Raw genomic sequence first — 22,212 nt, 5'->3', positions numbered from 1 at the left:
AAAAGATCACCACAATTTTGGTTCCTAGCATTATATTATTCACTTCTTGAAGAACTGATGTGTTGATTAATTAATATGCTACTTTCTTAGCATTCTCATTCACAGACTGCAATGCCTCCAGAGCCCTAGAGAAAAGGGAAGAAAACTAATTGAGGCAGAGATTGTGCAGTTAGGGCTCAGTTACCATTGATGAGAAATGAACTATAAAAACAGTACATAACGGAAGTTGGCAACACAATTCAACTTGGAAGGGAAAAGTAGCTGCTTCATTTTCCGGGTCCCTTAGAGGAGCTCTTCCACCAGGCCTTTATCTTCCACCTGTTTTTGCTTCCCCTTAATTGTTGCTATCTTTGCTTACCCACAACCCGAACCAAGCACTCCTCGACTGCCCAGAGAACAGAAGTCGAAGCTCCCGCCAAGCGCCCAGGGTTTAAACTTCCTCCCCACGATGCCCAGACAGAGGCTTCTAGCCGAGGTCCGTTTATTCACGTTACCGGTTCTTGGGCTTCGTTGGCAAAGAAGTGGCTGTTTAGATCTTTGCTACTATGGCAACTAGAGAACTTCGTCTCTGATCATCATGGGACTTGTAGGGCAAAGTTGAATGGAAGGAAAAGGTAAAATGGCAGATGTTAGGGAGGTGTTTTCATCATTCCATCATCTCCAGTTTCCTTCACACTCCTCATTCCATAAATTATGTTTTTCTACTGAGCAAAACACTCCTCAATCTGGGGCTATGAAAGAGGACGAGCTCCTTTTCCCTGATTTAATAAAAAAACAAACAGAAGTAAACCCACAATTTTTAAAGGATTTTAGAAATATTATATTTTGCGCTGGGAAATATCTGTCCTATCAGGCAAGCCAAAACAAAGTATGTAAAGATATGCATGCTTATGTTAGTGTAGGTTCCACCCAATACAATGAAATTTGTTCTGGGGTAAATTTATGAAAGGTATAAATTTATACAGGATAGAAAGAATAGTAAAATATATGTTAAAGGAACACTTAATTGGGCAATCTACGATCAAAAAATAGAGTTTTTCACGTTTTTCAGAACTTTTAATCTGGCAAGGTGACAGAGCAATAAATTCTGCCTCTGCCATAGATATGGCTACAGTTATTTGTTTTCTGGACTTTTGACCAATTAAAGTGCCTCCAAACAATAGCACAATCCCAGAATTAGATTTTCTGGTTTTTACATCATTGGCATAATCACTGTCAAATAACATTGTAATTTCAATTCTTCAGAGACCTGTATTTGAAGACCCAAGTTCACAGTTCCCTTCAAATACCTGAGAACTCTTTTTATACCCATGCAGTGCAATTGCATTGGAGCAGCAGTAAAGTGACTTAAGATGCTTACTGCACAAGCTATGTCGGGTCTGGACCACTGTGACAGATATAACAAGCTCCCTATTTCAGACGGAGATATCTCTTGATCACAGGCTTCACTTTTGTCCTCGCCCAAATTTCATTAGCAGAACACCTGTCAGGTGGTTCCATCACTCTGACCTGCGTGGCATTGACTGCTCTTGTGTTTCAACCCGCTCTTGCTTCATATCCGAGTCATCATCTTCTCCTGACTCCTTTTCTTGCTCTCTTTTAGTTTCTCCTCCCTGAACACTTACACTATCACTAAGTGAGTTACCGTCACTAAGTGGATCATTCCAAAAACTTGCATCAATTCTTTTCCAATTTTGCACTGCAATGCTAGCAGACCTGGAAATGACTATTCTTTTGCTCCCATCGCTAAATCAATAGCTCTTTGAGCCAGGCTCATAGCCTGTAAACCTGAGCTTTCTAGCCTTTGGTTGACCTTTTCTCCTGATTGCTTTTGGAATATGAACCCATGCATTGCTTCCAAAAACCCTTAAGTGTGCCAGAGATGGCTTTCTCCCATATAGAACAGCATATGGAATATCATTAATTGAGGAACTCCACAGCCAATTGATTAAATAATTATCGGTCTCCGAGAACATGGCTTCTCCCCAATATGACCTCCTCAGACCATAATCCTCCAGCAGTGAGTCCTTCATTGTTTGTAACACACCGTTCTGTCTCTCAATCACACCATTCTCAGCTGCTGGGTACAGATTTCTATGACTGTGTTTTATTCCTAACTGTCCCAACCATTGTTGAAAACCTGTTGACATGCATTCTGAACCTCTTTCAGTTTGCAGCTGAAATACCTGTTATTTATACCTTCTTTCTACGAAGCTTACCCATTGCTTAAATTTCTGTAGCACCTGTATTTTACTCTTTAATAAATAGCTGAAACAAAATCTGCTGTAGTCATCTACAATGACCAGCACATACTTTGCTCCTCCCAAACTGGCTTGCATTGGCCCCACCAACTCTGCATGTACCAGCTCTAGAACTTTTGTTGTCTGCCTTGTGCTACTCTTGCTTACTGGGAATGCCTTGGACTTTGATGACTACACCCTTTTAAGTTCAACCTTTCTCCAAACTGTTGCATCTTTTGCAAAACTCTGAAGCTGGCATGGCCAAGCTTTCTGTGCAAGAGATGAACACATGAATCATGTTGTGCTACATTTCCAAATGTTTGGGCGCATTGAACCTTTTCTCCCTGCAACACATAAATATTATCCTGCTTTATGCCCTGTGCACATCCATTCTCATCTCTCTTTAGGAGACACTTCCCATTTACAAATGTGGTCTCAAACCCGTTTTGGTCTAGACTAGAGACACTCAGTAAATTATGCTCCATTTCAGGCACACACAATATGTTGCTCAACTTTTCCTTCAGACATTGAATCACCACACTGCCTTTTCCAATGACTTTAGCCTTCTGGCCATTCGCCAAGGCTACTGCATCTCCTCCAGCTGGATCCCTTCTGAAAAACAATTTAGAATTATTAACAATTGTTTGACTAACCCTCTGTCTATTAACCATTTGTCTCTGCTATTACAATAGCTAACTTTTGCAACAGCAGCCTGCCCATCTGTTGTATCTTTTCTTTGTAAACAGTCTTTCTTCAAATGAGTCTTATCATCACAGATGAGACACCGCTGTACTGTTGCTTTCTTGATAGAAAATCTTTGCTGGACTGTAATCTGGTCTCACCTGTTACTCTGGTCTCTGCAGACATGTCTCTACAGACATGCTGTCTGCTGCTGCTCTCTCTCTGCTCCTTGGGCCTCCACCTCAGGAATTTCTCCTCATGGCTTTTTATAAAATGCTGTTTGTTTTCTTCTGAAATCAAACAGGCTGTAAGAGCTTCCATTCTGAAGTCCTGTTCTGCTTTGCACTCAAAAACAGCTGAAACAAGGTCCCATGTTCCATCAAGACTATTTAACACCAACAGTACCTTCTGAGATTCAGGGATCTGCATGCCACAGTGTACCAACTCAATAAATAAAGTTTGTATATGCAGCAAATGCCTTTCCGCACTCTCTCGTGGTTGCAAATGGGTGCTGTATAATTGTCTCGATAATTGCACAATATTGCATGCTGATGCACTTACTTCTCAATTTCAGACAAACCTCCTTTGCAGTTTTTAAATTAGCTACATTCAGGAATTATTCATCTTCTAAACTTAAGATGATGGAGGCCAGTGCCTTATCGTGCTGCCTTTGATCTGCTGCTGCTAATGGCCCCTGGGGTGATTTACCAACAATATCCCAGAGCTCCTCAACCTTCAGGAAGCATTCCATTTTTGCAGCCCAAATGATATAATTCTTCTGTCCCAGTTGAGGCAGAGAGCTCTCCTTGAATTCAACAGCCATCCTGCAAGCCTTCTCTGCCTTGTTCTTTTTACTTTTTTTTACCACAGGCAGTCCTTCGGCTTAATTGCAGTTCAGTCTTACTGTGTCTGGTTGCTCTGGGCCCATAACCTGTTTGAATTTGCAGCAATCCAACTAGCACACCAGTAAACAATTCAGCAGGATTCAATTATATAAGAAACTTCTTTCTATACAATACCATACAGCAGAAACCAGAACCAGAACTCAGTATGCAGAAGTACAGAATCAATAATCACAAAAGCTATATTATACAGAGGCACTCATAAATATATATATATATACATACAGATCAGTGACCTAAGGCATGCCCAGGCTCAGAGCCGTCTGGGTCACTTAGCAGTCCCCATTGGCTGACCTGTTACCATGTCTATTCCAATTCGTGAACCCCTATATACTGACAAATATGTGGAATCGTGGCAAAAGGAAGTTGGACACTTCAGGTTCTGGTGAGCTGTGGCTTGAACTCACTGTACCTGGGACTTCTGTGGCACCTGTGGCAACAGGCTGATGACAGGTGATTTAAAAGATGAAGAGGCTGGAAATAGCCTAAGTCAGTTATGGCATTTATTATTTTTTGTAAGTTTTTTTTATCAGCTGATTTTTGTCCTGTCCGACCACGGATCATTCCATCAAGGGAAGCTGTGTATCTCACCATATTCTATGCAAATGAAACCCCCAGGGGAGAAGGTTTGTATATCCCATGTTTGGAAGAAAGAACCTGTTTTCCTCCTGGTGGACACAAAACTGGGAACTATAGCAACAGAACAGAAAATGCCTGATAACATCAATATGGAACCAGAGTGGAAATACCAATAGATGTGTGGTGAGTGCTAATAGAACCCTACAGCCACTAGAGCCGCTTTGGGAAGAGTTCTCCACACTACTGAAAATGATGCAACAATGGACTTGGTTACTCTTTTCCTGCTGATCACTACAGATGTTGAACAGACAGATCACAATTTCAGCTACAACAAGATTTACATCGCTGCATTGCCATATAATTGATTGACTAGGCCTAGGACTGATGCTGTATTAGCTTCATGAAACAGTGGGATGGTGGACATTTCGGTATCTGTATGTATGATTTCATTGCTTACGTGTATTTATTGTCAATGTTCCATGTATTTAAAATGGACCTATAGGTAAGCTACACCTTAGAGAAACCCCATCAAGTGAATCTCCAGGGAATACTTGCGGAAGACTGGGTGTCGCAGATTGGGAGGGTAGTAACTTATGGGATAATTGACCTTCTATTTAGTTTCTTTCTAGAAAAGGATTTCTTGATCCGTAGCACAGAGGAATAGCATGGAATAGGGTCAATTAGACATCCAATATTACACCAAAGTCACCTATTGACTTTGAAGGCTAATTTTTGTTTTATTCAAATGCCCTCAAACCTTGTTGTAAGTTTGGGCACGTTTCTGCCTATGGAGGGCATCCTTTTTTGCTGGGAGTTTTTTTCTAGATGCATCTTATTTCTTAGTCACTAGGATGACTTAGGAAGAACTATACTTCTTGTGTATATCGCAAGTCCCCCCACATAATGATCATTTTTGTTGGACATGCATATTGACATTGGACTTTTAACATCTCTGCTGCATTAAAAAAAAACCAAACAGAACAGCTCCGAAGGATGGTTAATTTTGGACGTTTGGGCCTGCTGCTTATACAGTGCTACCTCATACATGGTACTTGCCTAGTTTGAGGTTGTTCAATTGCCATTGCCCTTCTCCTTATTTCTCCATTGCTTGCATTCTATGCCCATACTATTGTTAATGCCATTAGGATACGACCAAGTGAAGTCTCCTCTGGGTCTTTAATTGTTATTTGGAATCTCATGGCCCTAGATTTTTATGGGCACGTTTAGAAGGTGTTTCTGCACTGAATACTTCTAGTCGTTATGTCAATTACCAGAGTTCATTGTTTATAAAAATGTTCAGAAAGTTCACAAAATAGAGTTTTATGTGCTGCTTATTTCAATAGTAACAACAGAAATTACTAATATCTCCTAGTTCTCATACCATCCAAAATCTATTATCTATCCTAGCTCTAATACTAATATCTAATATCTACTATCTAATATCTCCTAGTTCTCATACTATCTAAAATCTATTATCTAATATATCCTAGCTCTAATACTAATATCTATTATCTAATATATCCTAGTTCTAATATTAATATCTACTATCTAATATTGCTTAGTTCTAATACTAACTCATATCTACTTCTAAAATTGCCTAATTTTAATAATAATCTAACATCATTTACTTCTAATGCTAACATTAACTATCTAACATCGCTTAGTTCTAAACGATCTAATATCTACGATCAAATATATCCTACTTCTAACACTAATATCTACTACCTAATATGTCCTAGTCCTAATACTATCTGATATCTATTAGTTCTATGAGCTTGACTGGAATCAAATAATGCAAGCCATCATTTGGTATTTAAAATGCAGTTTGGCCCAAACAATTTTTCCAAATGAAGCCTTTTTTTCCCAGGTGGTATCTTGTGACTGTTTTCTTCACCGGGAGTTGAAGAAGTGTCTTTTTGTCTTTCCTTTGGAAATCTGGCAAATGCGGGCTCATAATTAGTGACAGAATCTTCTATAAAGTTGGTTATTTCACCCTGTTGCCTGTTCCTTGGTCTTCTGCTGCATGTTATTTTGGGGTTGATTAAGGGACCTGTTGAAGGATAACCCTGATGTAAATTTTCACACATATTCCTCACAAAACGAACAATTGCATTGCATTCAGAGTTACGATATTCATCCCAAAGTATTTATAACCCAGTTCCAGAGTTCTGATGCTGTCCCGTTCCCCCCCCCCCCCACTGTCACATGAACCTCTTTATGGCGAATTGCTGTGTTTTGTTGCTTGTAACTAGCTTTTTAAGCCAGTTTCTGGCAAAACTGGCCATAAAATTCATTGCCTTGCTTAACAACCACAATGTTTCCTTAAAGATCTTTTTAATCTTAATAATCATTTGCTTTACAATTGAGACATTCGTTTAATAAACAGCACAAAAAAAGTTTTAAAATCAGGTTGATCATGTGGGTGTCTTGATTTACTACCATCATAACTTATGATGAAAATTCTGAGCTCCATTACAGTCATAATTTGAGGATTGTGTATATTGGATAGGAACAGCATGATAGGAAGATGTTAGGTAATCCCTTCAGTGGCAAATGCAAGGGGATTATTTCATACTGCACGGGACAAGGCAATGATAAATCACTCCTGTATTTCATTCATAAATTCAGAGTTGAAGGAAGGGGTTAGAAATACACTCTCCTCACTAATTCAACTCTTCTCCCCTTATCTCTCCCATCTAGAGAGAAGGATGAAAATGATCCTGTTTAATCAGCACTAATGACTACTAATTAAAGAGTTCACAAAATGTAGTATTGCCATTTTTAAAAGAGAAAATAGAGCAAGGATTTGAAATATTTTTTGACATCAGTGAATTATATTTTTATTATTATAGTATGAAACAAACTCTGTTCTACCTTTTGGAGAAGAACGTGAATCGGCTTTCTCTGGCTGACCTTTGCGCATCCGGTGTGCATAAATATTTGTAATGCTTATTTCTCTTTCTCTTTCCTAAAGAAATGCATTATTAAATTTATGTTGATAATATAGTTTATTGTATTAATGTATGTTCTTCAGAGATCATATGTTTAGTTAGGAGACACTTTTCAAGTACTATCTGTTCCTAGAAATGTTAGTGCGCAAAAGGTCTAACATACATTAATACATTTATCCAATCTACAGTTTATATAGTTAGAGGCTGAAAGAAAAACCCAGAGAAAAAAATAGGCTTATGTCAAATCAGCATTTAGTGAATAGCATCTTGGATTCCTTCTGTGGTAAGAAAAATATGATTTAAGCATCTAAATACCTTAAGTTTGAGCTTCAGCGACTCGATTTCTACGTGCAAATTTGCTGTCATCGACTGAGCTTCAATAGTCTTCTTTTTCTCAACTGCTAACTGGTGTCTAAAAGAAGCAGTACTCAATGACAGCTGCTTTTCCAAATCCTAAACACATTAGAAATAAACCATCAATAAGATTATTCAAGATTTGCAATCATACAATATTGAATTAGAAATTAGAGGAAGGCAACTGAAATTTTATCAAATGTTTCCAGAAAGATGATAATGCTCACAATCTGTTATGCAGATTAAGGAGAAAAGAAATAGAGATCCAGTTACAATATATACTTTTAATTTCTTTTTATTGGTGGAAGAAATAGCCTTCTCCAATCCTTAAATCAAGGTCAGTATGGTCGAGAAATAGAATAAAAGAACATTAGATTTTATATATTGCAATACTTAGCAAAAGAGTATTATTTATTTAATATACCAACATTACAAGCTATACTGTAAGGGAGGGGGAGATGGTGGAGGAGGAGGAGACAAGACTAACATTTTGTTCATTTCAATTAAAATAAACCATAATATGCTTCATTTTTGCCTTGGTATGATGCCAAGTAAGGTAGGTTTAGCTAATATACAGGTTTAAATGTGCTGGTTGGCTCATGTCATCAGAGATGGACTTTTTCTTCTGATTAGTTAAAGCAAGAGTCATTCTTTCCAAAATCTCAATTTTCTATACAACTGAGCCAAATATGCAAAAATGGAAGGAAGTGTGAAGAGCAAGAAGTTTTGCACCACATCCACTCAAAACATCCAGGTAGTGTTTTGCAACATTCATCTCTGATCGTGTGGTGAAAATAAGATTCATAAGTAATTAGCTTAGCTAGCTTGCCCATACCACTTTTAATACATAATTCCACCTGTCTAACTATAATCTTCTCCTGGTTTTCCTACATTCCTCTTTTCCAATAATGTCTTTTTTATATCTAGAGATTTTAATTTCATTGATTGATTTAAAAAATATCCCATTCTGCTCACAGAGCGATGCTATGCAGTTCTAAGCAATGTATGTTGCATGTTACCTGAGTTTTCTTATCCCTAGCTTCCAATTTTTGGGTAAGTGATCTTAATTTGCGCTGAAGTTCTTCTCTCTCTTCAAGTTTTTTGTCTATGCAAAGTTTCTGTAGTGCCCGCAAGGCATCCGTGGTTTTTAAGAGTTGTGCCTCAACGTTTCTTAGCTTCTGGGAAGCCCTTCCTGAGATTTCCTGAGAAGTACTCTCAGAGTCTGCACTTCATTGGCCTGCGTGGCCAAAAGATCAGGCAGCTTAATTTCAGCATTTTCATATTTTGTGATTGCTTTTAACTGTTGAGACTGAAGATGCTTCAACATTTTATTTTCTGTAATAAAGGTCTCCAATCTATTCTGCAAAACAGCCATTTGGTTTTTCAGTTCTTTAATTTGATGGTCTCTTGCTGACAAGAGACGGCAAGTCATGTTATTTTTCTCCTGGGCATTGACTATATGGTCAGTAATATATGAGCTCTTTTGCTGAGGTTTCTTTTTAGGCAACATTTTACCTCCTGCATTAAAAGAAATATCAAGATGGCATATAAGATTGAGCAAAGTAAGAATCAGATCATTTTACATAAGCTTCAGAGCCAAATGCTCAAGTATGTATTCACGGCATAGATTCACTTCCTGTTATGTAATATCTTGAGTCAATCTCTGTTACAACTATTGGTTGATTGACCTATTGTGAAAAATCATACCTGAACTCTCATAATATTAGCTTCCGTAAGACATAACTGCTATACTCACATAATATGCTAAGACAGTATTTAGAGAGCTTTAAGATGCATTGACTTCAACTCCTAGAATTCCTCAGCCAAACAGGCCTAAAGCAGGATTGCTAGCCCAGCAGCCTAACTACTATACCAAACTGCCTAGACAGACAGATGGATAGATATACATATGCATGCGTACATACCATATCCAAATAATGATAAAATAATGAATGTAATAGACTGAAAAGAATGGAAGTGTGAGCATTAAAATTTGCCAACTTTTTCTTTTCTTTTCTTTTCTTTTCTTTCTTTTTCTTTTTTTTTCTTTTTTTTTTTTTGTTAATACTGGAACCTATTCCCTGGCCCTTGGCTTATTTATTGAAACCATGTGACACCGACATCTGTATGACCATGATAACTGGTGAACTACATCCATCGCTACAAGCCCCATTACCTCGATAGAGGAATTACTGACAGGGTGTGGAAAGCAGTACATTAATATAATAATCAACTGCATACAATTTAAACATTTTATCAACATTCAAATGCTTTCCAAAATGATAGTATAGTCTCTACAGTATAGAAGTGTCAGGGTAGCTAAGCAAAAGTGGAGTAATTGGACAACTGCTTGGTTTTTAGGAAAGGCTTAACTGCCATTAGCTTGGCTGAAATCTGCCAACCACAGCGAATGCAGTAGTGTTCAAAGTGAGCAACTGCCTTCTTACCTTTTGTATGGACATCATTTTTCTTTTTCTTTTCTGGTAAATTCCGCTCTTTAGTTTTTGGTGTTTCGGGCAATGGGATGATGTAGCTGCCACTCTCTTCACTTATGGAGGTTTCAGAGGCATCCGAGTGAAAATCTTCATGATAGTAGTTCAGAGATGTTCCACAGATGTTCTCTTCTGAACAAATGCTGTTCTTGCTGCCATTGACAGCTGTTCTTGAAGCATTATCATGAAAGTCATTAGAGTAGGTAAACTGAGCACTTCCAGACTTGCTGGAATGTTTGCTACAGCTACTGTCTTGACTGTTGGTGCTCTTACTAAGCCTACCTGGAGAATCGTTTGAGCTTCCTCTTTTTCTGCATTGCCGAGACGTTTTATCCTCTTGGACAATATGATGAAGGGCTGTATGATCAGAAGCCATCATTCCACCAATGGCAGGGAAGTCTATCAATTATACTTTATTTCCGAAAGGAAATGGCACTCTAGTCAGAAAAAGAAACAATGTATGATGTAAACATTTACTTAAGCCTTCATCCAATACATTTAAAAGTTGTTTGCTCTGATTCTGTACCAAAAAGATCACCACAATTTTGGTTCCTAGCATTATATTATTCACTTCTTGAAGAACTGATGTGTTGATTAATTAATATGCTACTTTCTTAGCATTCTCATTCACAGACTGCAATGCCTCCAGAGCCCTAGAGAAAAGGGAAGAAAACTAATTGAGGCAGAGATTGTGCAGTTAGGGCTCAGTTACCATTGATGAGAAATGAACTATAAAAACAGTACATAACGGAAGTTGGCAACACAATTCAACTTGGAAGGGAAAAGTAGCTGCTTCATTTTCCGGGTCCCTTAGAGGAGCTCTTCCACCAGGCCTTTATCTTCCACCTGTTTTTGCTTCCCCTTAATTGTTGCTATCTTTGCTTACCCACAACCCGAACCAAGCACTCCTCGACTGCCCAGAGAACAGAAGTCGAAGCTCCCGCCAAGCGCCCAGGGTTTAAACTTCCTCCCCACGATGCCCAGACAGAGGCTTCTAGCCGAGGTCCGTTTATTCACGTTACCGGTTCTTGGGCTTCGTTGGCAAAGAAGTGGCTGTTTAGATCTTTGCTACTATGGCAACTAGAGAACTTCGTCTCTGATCATCATGGGACTTGTAGGGCAAAGTTGAATGGAAGGAAAAGGTAAAATGGCAGATGTTAGGGAGGTGTTTTCATCATTCCATCATCTCCAGTTTCCTTCACACTCCTCATTCCATAAATTATGTTTTTCTACTGAGCAAAACACTCCTCAATCTGGGGCTATGAAAGAGGACGAGCTCCTTTTCCCTGATTTAATAAAAAAACAAACAGAAGTAAACCCACAATTTTTAAAGGATTTTAGAAATATTATATTTTGCGCTGGGAAATATCTGTCCTATCAGGCAAGCCAAAACAAAGTATGTAAAGATATGCATGCTTATGTTAGTGTAGGTTCCACCCAATACAATGAAATTTGTTCTGGGGTAAATTTATGAAAGATATAAATTTATACAGGATAGAAAGAATAGTAAAATATATGTTAAAGGAACACTTAATTGGGCAATCTACGATCAAAAAATAGAGTTTTTCACGTTTTTCAGAACTTTTAATCTGGCAAGGTGACAGAGCAATAAATTCTGCCTCTGCCATAGATATGGCTACAGTTATTTGTTTTCTGGACTTTTGACCAATTAAAGTGCCTCCAAACAATAGCACAATCCCAGAATTAGATTTTCTGGTTTTTACATCATTGGCATAATCACTGTCAAATAACATTGTAATTTCAATTCTTCAGAGACCTGTATTTGAAGACCCAAGTTCACAGTTCCCTTCAAATACCTGAGAACTCTTTTTATACCCATGCAGTGCAATTGCATTGGAGCAGCAGTAAAGTGACTTAAGATGCTTACTGCACAAGCTATGTCGGGTCTGGACCACTGTGACAGATATAACAAGCTCCCTATTTCAGACGGAGATATCTCTTGATCACAGGCTTCACTTTTGTCCTCGCCCAAATTTCATTAGCAGAACACCTGTCAGGTGGTTCCATCACTCTGACCTGCGTGGCATTGACTGCTCTTGTGTTTCAACCCGCTCTTGCTTCATATCCGAGTCATCATCTTCTCCTGACTCCTTTTCTTGCTCTCTTTTAGTTTCTCCTCCCTGAACACTTACACTATCACTAAGTGAGTTACCGTCACTAAGTGGATCATTCCAAAAACTTGCATCAATTCTTTTCCAATTTTGCTCTGCAATGCTAGCAGACCTGGAAATGACTATTCTTTTGCTCCCATCGCTAAATCAATAGCTCTTTGAGCCAGGCTCATAGCCTGTAAACCTGAGCTTTCTAGCCTTTGGTTGACCTTTTCTCCTGATTGCTTTTGGAATATGAACCCATGCATTGCTTCCAAAAACCCTTAAGTGTGCCAGAGATGGCTTTCTCCCATATAGAACAGCATATGGAATATCATTAATTGAGGAACTCCACAGCCAATTGATTAAATAATTATCGGTCTCCGAGAACATGGCTTCTCCCCAATATGACCTCCTCAGACCATAATCCTCCAGCAGTGAGTCCTTCATTGTTTGTAACACACCGTTCTGTCTCTCAATCACACCATTCTCAGCTGCTGGGTACAGATTTCTATGACTGTGTTTTATTCCTAACTGTCCCAACCATTGTTGAAAACCTGTTGACATGCATTCTGAACCTCTTTCAGTTTGCAGCTGAAATACCTGTTATTTATACCTTCTTTCTACGAAGCTTACCCATTGCTTAAATTTCTGTAGCACCTGTATTTTACTCTTTAATAAATAGCTGAAACAAAATCTGCTGTAGTCATCTACAATGACCAGCACATACTTTGCTCCTCCCAAACTGGCTTGCATTGGCCCCACCAACTCTGCATGTACCAGCTCTAGAACTTTTGTTGTCTGCCTTGTGCTACTCTTGCTTACTGGGAATGCCTTGGACTTTGATGACTACACCCTTTTAAGTTCAACCTTTCTCCAAACTGTTGCATCTTTTGCAAAACTCTGAAGCTGGCATGGCCAAGCTTTCTGTGCAAGAGATGAACACATGAATCATGTTGTGCTACATTTCCAAATGTTTGGGCGCATTGAACCTTTTCTCCCTGCAACACATAAATATTATCCTGCTTTATGCCCTGTGCACATCCATTCTCATCTCTCTTTAGGAGACACTTCCCATTTACAAATGTGGTCTCAAACCCGTTTTGGTCTAGACTAGAGACACTCAGTAAATTATGCTCCATTTCAGGCACACACAATATGTTGCTCAACTTTTCCTTCAGACATTGAATCACCACACTGCCTTTTCCAATGACTTTAGCCTTCTGGCCATTCGCCAAGGCTACTGCATCTCCTCCAGCTGGATCCCTTCTGAAAAACAATTTAGAATTATTAACAATTGTTTGACTAACCCTCTGTCTATTAACCATTTGTCTCTGCTATTACAATAGCTAACTTTTGCAACAGCAGCCTGCCCATCTGTTGTATCTTTTCTTTGTAAACAGTCTTTCTTCAAATGAGTCTTATCATCACAGATGAGACACCGCTGTACTGTTGCTTTCTTGATAGAAAATCTTTGCTGGACTGTAATCTGGTCTCACCTGTTACTCTGGTCTCTGCAGACATGTCTCTACAGACATGCTGTCTGCTGCTGCTCTCTCTCTGCTCCTTGGGCCTCCACCTCAGGAATTTCTCCTCATGGCTTTTTATAAAATGCTGTTTGTTTTCTTCTGAAATCAAACAGGCTGTAAGAGCTTCCATTCTGAAGTCCTGTTCTGCTTTGCACTCAAAAACAGCTGAAACAAGGTCCCATGTTCCATCAAGACTATTTAACACCAACAGTACCTTCTGAGATTCAGGGATCTGCATGCCACAGTGTACCAACTCAATAAATAAAGTTTGTATATGCAGCAAATGCCTTTCCGCACTCTCTCGTGGTTGCAAATGGGTGCTGTATAATTGTCTCGATAATTGCACAATATTGCATGCTGATGCACTTACTTCTCAATTTCAGACAAACCTCCTTTGCAGTTTTTAAATTAGCTACATTCAGGAATTATTCATCTTCTAAACTTAAGATGATGGAGGCCAGTGCCTTATCGTGCTGCCTTTGATCTGCTGCTGCTAATGGCCCCTGGGGTGATTTACCAACAATATCCCAGAGCTCCTCAACCTTCAGGAAGCATTCCATTTTTGCAGCCCAAATGATATAATTCTTCTGTCCCAGTTGAGGCAGAGAGCTCTCCTTGAATTCAACAGCCATCCTGCAAGCCTTCTCTGCCTTGTTCTTTTTACTTTTTTTTACCACAGGCAGTCCTTCGGCTTAATTGCAGTTCAGTCTTACTGTGTCTGGTTGCTCTGGGCCCATAACCTGTTTGAATTTGCAGCAATCCAACTAGCACACCAGTAAACAATTCAGCAGGATTCAATTATATAAGAAACTTCTTTCTATACAATACCATACAGCAGAAACCAGAACCAGAACTCAGTATGCAGAAGTACAGAATCAATAATCACAAAAGCTATATTATACAGAGGCACTCATAAATATATATATATATACATACAGATCAGTGACCTAAGGCATGCCCAGGCTCAGAGCCGTCTGGGTCACTTAGCAGTCCCCATTGGCTGACCTGTTACCATGTCTATTCCAATTCGTGAACCCCTATATACTGACAAATATGTGGAATCGTGGCAAAAGGAAGTTGGACACTTCAGGTTCTGGTGAGCTGTGGCTTGAACTCACTGTACCTGGGACTTCTGTGGCACCTGTGGCAACAGGCTGATGACAGGTGATTTAAAAGATGAAGAGGCTGGAAATAGCCTAAGTCAGTTATGGCATTTATTATTTTTTGTAAGTTTTTTTTATCAGCTGATTTTTGTCCTGTCCGACCACGGATCATTCCATCAAGGGAAGCTGTGTATCTCACCATATTCTATGCAAATGAAACCCCCAGGGGAGAAGGTTTGTATATCCCATGTTTGGAAGAAAGAACCTGTTTTCCTCCTGGTGGACACAAAACTGGGAACTATAGCAACAGAACAGAAAATGCCTGATAACATCAATATGGAACCAGAGTGGAAATACCAATAGATGTGTGGTGAGTGCTAATAGAACCCTACAGCCACTAGAGCCGCTTTGGGAAGAGTTCTCCACACTACTGAAAATGATGCAACAATGGACTTGGTGACTCTTTTCCTGCTGATCACTACAGATGTTGAACAGACAGATCACAATTTCAGCTACAACAAGATTTACATCGCTGCATTGCCATATAATTGATTGACTAGGCCTAGGACTGATGCTGTATTAGCTTCATGAAACAGTGGGATGGTGGACATTTCGGTATCTGTATGTATGATTTCATTGCTTACGTGTATTTATTGTCAATGTTCCATGTATTTAAAATGGACCTATAGGTAAGCTACACCTTAGAGAAACCCCATCAAGTGAATCTCCAGGGAATACTTGCGGAAGACTGGGTGTCGCAGATTGGGAGGGTAGTAACTTATGGGATAATTGACCTTCTATTTAGTTTCTTTCTAGAAAAGGATTTCTTGATCCGTAGCACAGAGGAATAGCATGGAATAGGGTCAATTAGACATCCAATATTACACCAAAGTCACCTATTGACTTTGAAGGCTAATTTTTGTTTTATTCAAATGCCCTCAAACCTTGTTGTAAGTTTGGGCACGTTTCTGCCTATGGAGGGCATCCTTTTTTGCTGGGAGTTTTTTTCTAGATGCATCTTATTTCTTAGTCACTAGGATGACTTAGGAAGAACTATACTTCTTGTGTATATCGCAAGTCCCCCCACATAATGATCATTTTTGTTGGACATGCATATTGACATTGGACTTTTAACATCTCTGCTGCATTAAAAAAAAACCAAACAGAACAGCTCCGAAGGATGGTTAATTTTGGACGTTTGGGCCTGCTGCTTATACAGTGCTACCTCATACATGGTACTTGCCTAGTTTGAGGTTGTTCAATTGCCATTGCCCTTCTCCTTATTTCTCCATTGCTTGCATTCTATGCCCATACTATTGTTAATGCCATTAGGATACGACCAAGTGAAGTCTCCTCTGGGTCTTTAATTGTTATTTGGAATCTCATGGCCCTAGATTTTTATGGGCACGTTTAGAAGGTGTTTCTGCACTGAATACTTCTAGTCGTTATGTCAATTACCAGAGTTCATTGTTTATAAAAATGTTCAGAAAGTTCACAAAATAGAGTTTTATGTGCTGCTTATTTCAATAGTAACAACAGAAATTACTAATATCTCCTAGTTCTCATACCATCCAAAATCTATTATCTATCCTAGCTCTAATACTAATATCTAATATCTACTATCTAATATCTCCTAGTTCTCATACTATCTAAAATCTATTATCTAATATATCCTAGCTCTAATACTAATATCTATTATCTAATATATCCTAGTTCTAATATTAATATCTACTATCTAATATTGCTTAGTTCTAATACTAACTCATATCTACTTCTAAAATTGCCTAATTTTAATAATAATCTAACATCATTTACTTCTAATGCTAACATTAACTATCTAACATCGCTTAGTTCTAAACGATCTAATATCTACGATCAAATATATCCTACTTCTAACACTAATATCTACTACCTAATATGTCCTAGTCCTAATACTATCTGATATCTATTAGTTCTATGAGCTTGACTGGAATCAAATAATGCAAGCCATCATTTGGTATTTAAAATGCAGTTTGGCCCAAACAATTTTTCCAAATGAAGCCTTTTTTTCCCAGGTGGTATCTTGTGACTGTTTTCTTCACCGGGAGTTGAAGAAGTGTCTTTTTGTCTTTCCTTTGGAAATCTGGCAAATGCGGGCTCATAATTAGTGACAGAATCTTCTATAAAGTTGGTTATTTCACCCTGTTGCCTGTTCCTTGGTCTTCTGCTGCATGTTATTTTGGGGTTGATTAAGGGACCTGTTGAAGGATAACCCTGATGTAAATTTTCACACATATTCCTCACAAAACGAACAATTGCATTGCATTCAGAGTTACGATATTCATCCCAAAGTATTTATAACCCAGTTCCAGAGTTCTGATGCTGTCCCGTTCCCCCCCCCCCACTGTCACATGAACCTCTTTATGGCGAATTGCTGTGTTTTGTTGCTTGTAACTAGCTTTTTAAGCCAGTTTCTGGCAAAACTGGCCATAAAATTCATTGCCTTGCTTAACAACCACAATGTTTCCTTAAAGATCTTTTTAATCTTAATAATCATTTGCTTTACAATTGAGACATTCGTTTAATAAACAGCACAAAAAAAGTTTTAAAATCAGGTTGATCATGTGGGTGTCTTGATTTACTACCATCATAACTTATGATGAAAATTCTGAGCTCCATTACAGTCATAATTTGAGGATTGTGTATATTGGATAGGAACAGCATGATAGGAAGATGTTAGGTAATCCCTTCAGTGGCAAATGCAAGGGGATTATTTCATACTGCACGGGACAAGGCAATGATAAATCACTCCTGTATTTCATTCATAAATTCAGAGTTGAAGGAAGGGGTTAGAAATACACTCTCCTCACTAATTCAACTCTTCTCCCCTTATCTCTCCCATCTAGAGAGAAGGATGAAAATGATCCTGTTTAATCAGCACTAATGACTACTAATTAAAGAGTTCACAAAATGTAGTATTGCCATTTTTAAAAGAGAAAATAGAGCAAGGATTTGAAATATTTTTTGACATCAGTGAATTATATTTTTATTATTATAGTATGAAACAAACTCTGTTCTACCTTTTGGAGAAGAACGTGAATCGGCTTTCTCTGGCTGACCTTTGCGCATCCGGTGTGCATAAATATTTGTAATGCTTATTTCTCTTTCTCTTTCCTAAAGAAATGCATTATTAAATTTATGTTGATAATATAGTTTATTGTATTAATGTATGTTCTTCAGAGATCATATGTTTAGTTAGGAGACACTTTTCAAGTACTATCTGTTCCTAGAAATGTTAGTGCGCAAAAGGTCTAACATACATTAATACATTTATCCAATCTACAGTTTATATAGTTAGAGGCTGAAAGAAAAACCCAGAGAAAAAAATAGGCTTATGTCAAATCAGCATTTAGTGAATAGCATCTTGGATTCCTTCTGTGGTAAGAAAAATATGATTTAAGCATCTAAATACCTTAAGTTTGAGCTTCAGCGACTCGATTTCTACGTGCAAATTTGCTGTCATCGACTGAGCTTCAATAGTCTTCTTTTTCTCAACTGCTAACTGGTGTCTAAAAGAAGCAGTACTCAATGACAGCTGCTTTTCCAAATCCTAAACACATTAGAAATAAACCATCAATAAGATTATTCAAGATTTGCAATCATACAATATTGAATTAGAAATTAGAGGAAGGCAACTGAAATTTTATCAAATGTTTCCAGAAAGATGATAATGCTCACAATCTGTTATGCAGATTAAGGAGAAAAGAAATAGAGATCCAGTTACAATATATACTTTTAATTTCTTTTTATTGGTGGAAGAAATAGCCTTCTCCAATCCTTAAATCAAGGTCAGTATGGTCGAGAAATAGAATAAAAGAACATTAGATTTTATATATTGCAATACTTAGCAAAAGAGTATTATTTATTTAATATACCAACATTACAAGCTATACTGTAAGGGAGGGGGAGATGGTGGAGGAGGAGGAGACAAGACTAACATTTTGTTCATTTCAATTAAAATAAACCATAATATGCTTCATTTTTGCCTTGGTATGATGCCAAGTAAGGTAGGTTTAGCTAATATACAGGTTTAAATGTGCTGGTTGGCTCATGTCATCAGAGATGGACTTTTTCTTCTGATTAGTTAAAGCAAGAGTCATTCTTTCCAAAATCTCAATTTTCTATACAACTGAGCCAAATATGCAAAAATGGAAGGAAGTGTGAAGAGCAAGAAGTTTTGCACCACATCCACTCAAAACATCCAGGTAGTGTTTTGCAACATTCATCTCTGATCGTGTGGTGAAAATAAGATTCATAAGTAATTAGCTTAGCTAGCTTGCCCATACCACTTTTAATACATAATTCCACCTGTCTAACTATAATCTTCTCCTGGTTTTCCTACATTCCTCTTTTCCAATAATGTCTTTTTTATATCTAGAGATTTTAATTTCATTGATTGATTTAAAAAATATCCCATTCTGCTCACAGAGCGATGCTATGCAGTTCTAAGCAATGTATGTTGCATGTTACCTGAGTTTTCTTATCCCTAGCTTCCAATTTTTGGGTAAGTGATCTTAATTTGCGCTGAAGTTCTTCTCTCTCTTCAAGTTTTTTGTCTATGCAAAGTTTCTGTAGTGCCCGCAAGGCATCCGTGGTTTTTAAGAGTTGTGCCTCAACGTTTCTTAGCTTCTGGGAAGCCCTTCCTGAGATTTCCTGAGAAGTACTCTCAGAGTCTGCACTTCATTGGCCTGCGTGGCCAAAAGATCAGGCAGCTTAATTTCAGCATTTTCATATTTTGTGATTGCTTTTAACTGTTGAGACTGAAGATGCTTCAACATTTTATTTTCTGTAATAAAGGTCTCCAATCTATTCTGCAAAACAGCCATTTGGTTTTTCAGTTCTTTAATTTGATGGTCTCTTGCTGACAAGAGACGGCAAGTCATGTTATTTTTCTCCTGGGCATTGACTATATGGTCAGTAATATATGAGCTCTTTTGCTGAGGTTTCTTTTTAGGCAACATTTTACCTCCTGCATTAAAAGAAATATCAAGATGGCATATAAGATTGAGCAAAGTAAGAATCAGATCATTTTACATAAGCTTCAGAGCCAAATGCTCAAGTATGTATTCACGGCATAGATTCACTTCCTGTTATGTAATATCTTGAGTCAATCTCTGTTACAACTATTGGTTGATTGACCTATTGTGAAAAATCATACCTGAACTCTCATAATATTAGCTTCCGTAAGACATAACTGCTATACTCACATAATATGCTAAGACAGTATTTAGAGAGCTTTAAGATGCATTGACTTCAACTCCTAGAATTCCTCAGCCAAACAGGCCTAAAGCAGGATTGCTAGCCCAGCAGCCTAACTACTATACCAAACTGCCTAGACAGACAGATGGATAGATATACATATGCATGCGTACATACCATATCCAAATAATGATAAAATAATGAATGTAATAGACTGAAAAGAATGGAAGTGTGAGCATTAAAATTTGCCAACTTTTTCTTTTCTTTTCTTTTCTTTTCTTTCTTTTTCTTTTTTTTTCTTTTTTTTTTTTTGTTAATACTGGAACCTATTCCCTGGCCCTTGGCTTATTTATTGAAACCATGTGACACCGACATCTGTATGACCATGATAACTGGTGAACTACATCCATCGCTACAAGCCCCATTACCTCGATAGAGGAATTACTGACAGGGTGTGGAAAGCAGTACATTAATATAATAATCAACTGCATACAATTTAAACATTTTATCAACATTCAAATGCTTTCCAAAATGATAGTATAGTCTCTACAGTATAGAAGTGTCAGGGTAGCTAAGCAAAAGTGGAGTTATTGGACAACTGCTTGGTTTTTAGGAAAGGCTTAACTGCCATTAGCTTGGCTGAAATCTGCCAACCACAGCGAATGCAGTAGTGTTCAAAGTGAGCAACTGCCTTCTTACCTTTTGTATGGACATCATTTTTCTTTTTCTTTTCTGGTAAATTCCGCTCTTTAGTTTTTGGTGTTTCGGGCAATGGGATGATATAGCTGCCACTCTCTTCACTTATGGAGGTTTCAGAGGCATCCGAGTGAAAATCTTCATGATAGTAGTTCAGAGACGTTCCACAGATGTTCTCTTCTGAACAAATGCTGTTCTTGCTGCCATTGACAGCTGTTGTTGAAGCATTGTCATGAAAGTCATTAGAGTAGGTAAACTGAGCACTTCCAGACTTGCTGGAATGTTTGCTACAGCTACTGTCTTGACTGTTGGTGCTCTTACTAAGCCTACCTGGAGAATCGTTTGAGCTTCCTCTTTTTCTGCATTGCCGAGACGTTTTATCCTCTTGGACAATATGATGAAGGGCTGTATGATCAGAAGCCATCATTCCACCAATGGCAGGGAAGTCTATCAATTATACTTTATTTCCGAAAGGAAATGGCACTCTAGTCAGAAAAAGAAACAATGTATGATGTAAACATTTACTTAAGCCTTCATCCAATACATTTAAAAGTTGTTTGCTCTGATTCTGTACCAAAAAGATCACCACAATTTTGGTTCCTAGCATTATATTATTCACTTCTTGAAGAACTGATGTGTTGATTAATTAATATGCTACTTTCTTAGCATTCTCATTCACAGACTGCAATGCCTCCAGAGCCCTGGAGAAAAGGGAAGAAAACTAATTGAGGCAGAGATTGTGCAGTTAGGGCTCAGTTACCATTGATGAGAAATGAACTATAAAAACAGTACATAACGGAAGTTGGCAACACAATTCAACTTGGAAGGGAAAAGTAGCTGCTTCATTTTCCGGGTCCCTTAGAGGAGCTCTTCCACCAGGCCTTTATCTTCCACCTGTTTTTGCTTCCCCTTAATTGTTGCTATCTTTGCTTACCCACAACCCGAACCAAGCACTCCTCGACTGCCCAGAGAACAGAAGTCGAAGCTCCCGCCAAGCGCCCAGGGTTTAAACTTCCTCCCCACGATGCCCAGACAGAGGCTTCTAGCCGAGGTCCGTTTATTCACGTTACCGGTTCTTGGGCTTCGTTGGCAAAGAAGTGGCTGTTTAGATCTTTGCTACTATGGCAACTAGAGAACTTCGTCTCTGATCATCATGGGACTTGTAGGGCAAAGTTGAATGGAAGGAAAAGGTAAAATGGCAGATGTTAGGGAGGTGTTTTCATCATTCCATCATCTCCAGTTTCCTTCACACTCCTCATTCCATAAATTATGTTTTTCTACTGAGCAAAACACTCCTCAATCTGGGGCTATGAAAGAGGACGAGCTCCTTTTCCCT

At 38.3% G+C, this 22,212-nt stretch overlaps 2 pseudogenes; both read right to left on the bottom strand.

Annotated features, from left to right (window-relative positions):
• Window positions 1-70: 70 nt before the first annotated feature.
• Window positions 71-10,575, bottom strand: LOC139316774 (lebercilin-like protein; annotated as a pseudogene).
• Window positions 10,576-10,797: 222 nt separating this feature from the next.
• LOC139316773 (lebercilin-like protein) lies at window positions 10,798-21,300 on the bottom strand (annotated as a pseudogene).
• Between the last annotated feature and the right edge of the window lie 912 nt (window positions 21,301-22,212).

The sequence above is a fragment of the Pituophis catenifer genome, unplaced genomic scaffold (genome assembly GCF_029215685.1).
Source record: "Pituophis catenifer annectens isolate HBS135680 unplaced genomic scaffold, rPitCat1.0.hap2 SCAF_4, whole genome shotgun sequence".
Classification (NCBI taxonomy): domain Eukaryota; kingdom Metazoa; phylum Chordata; class Lepidosauria; order Squamata; family Colubridae; genus Pituophis; species Pituophis catenifer.
Note: the sequence above shows the minus strand (reverse complement) of the source record. Positions and strands in the feature narration are given on the sequence as shown.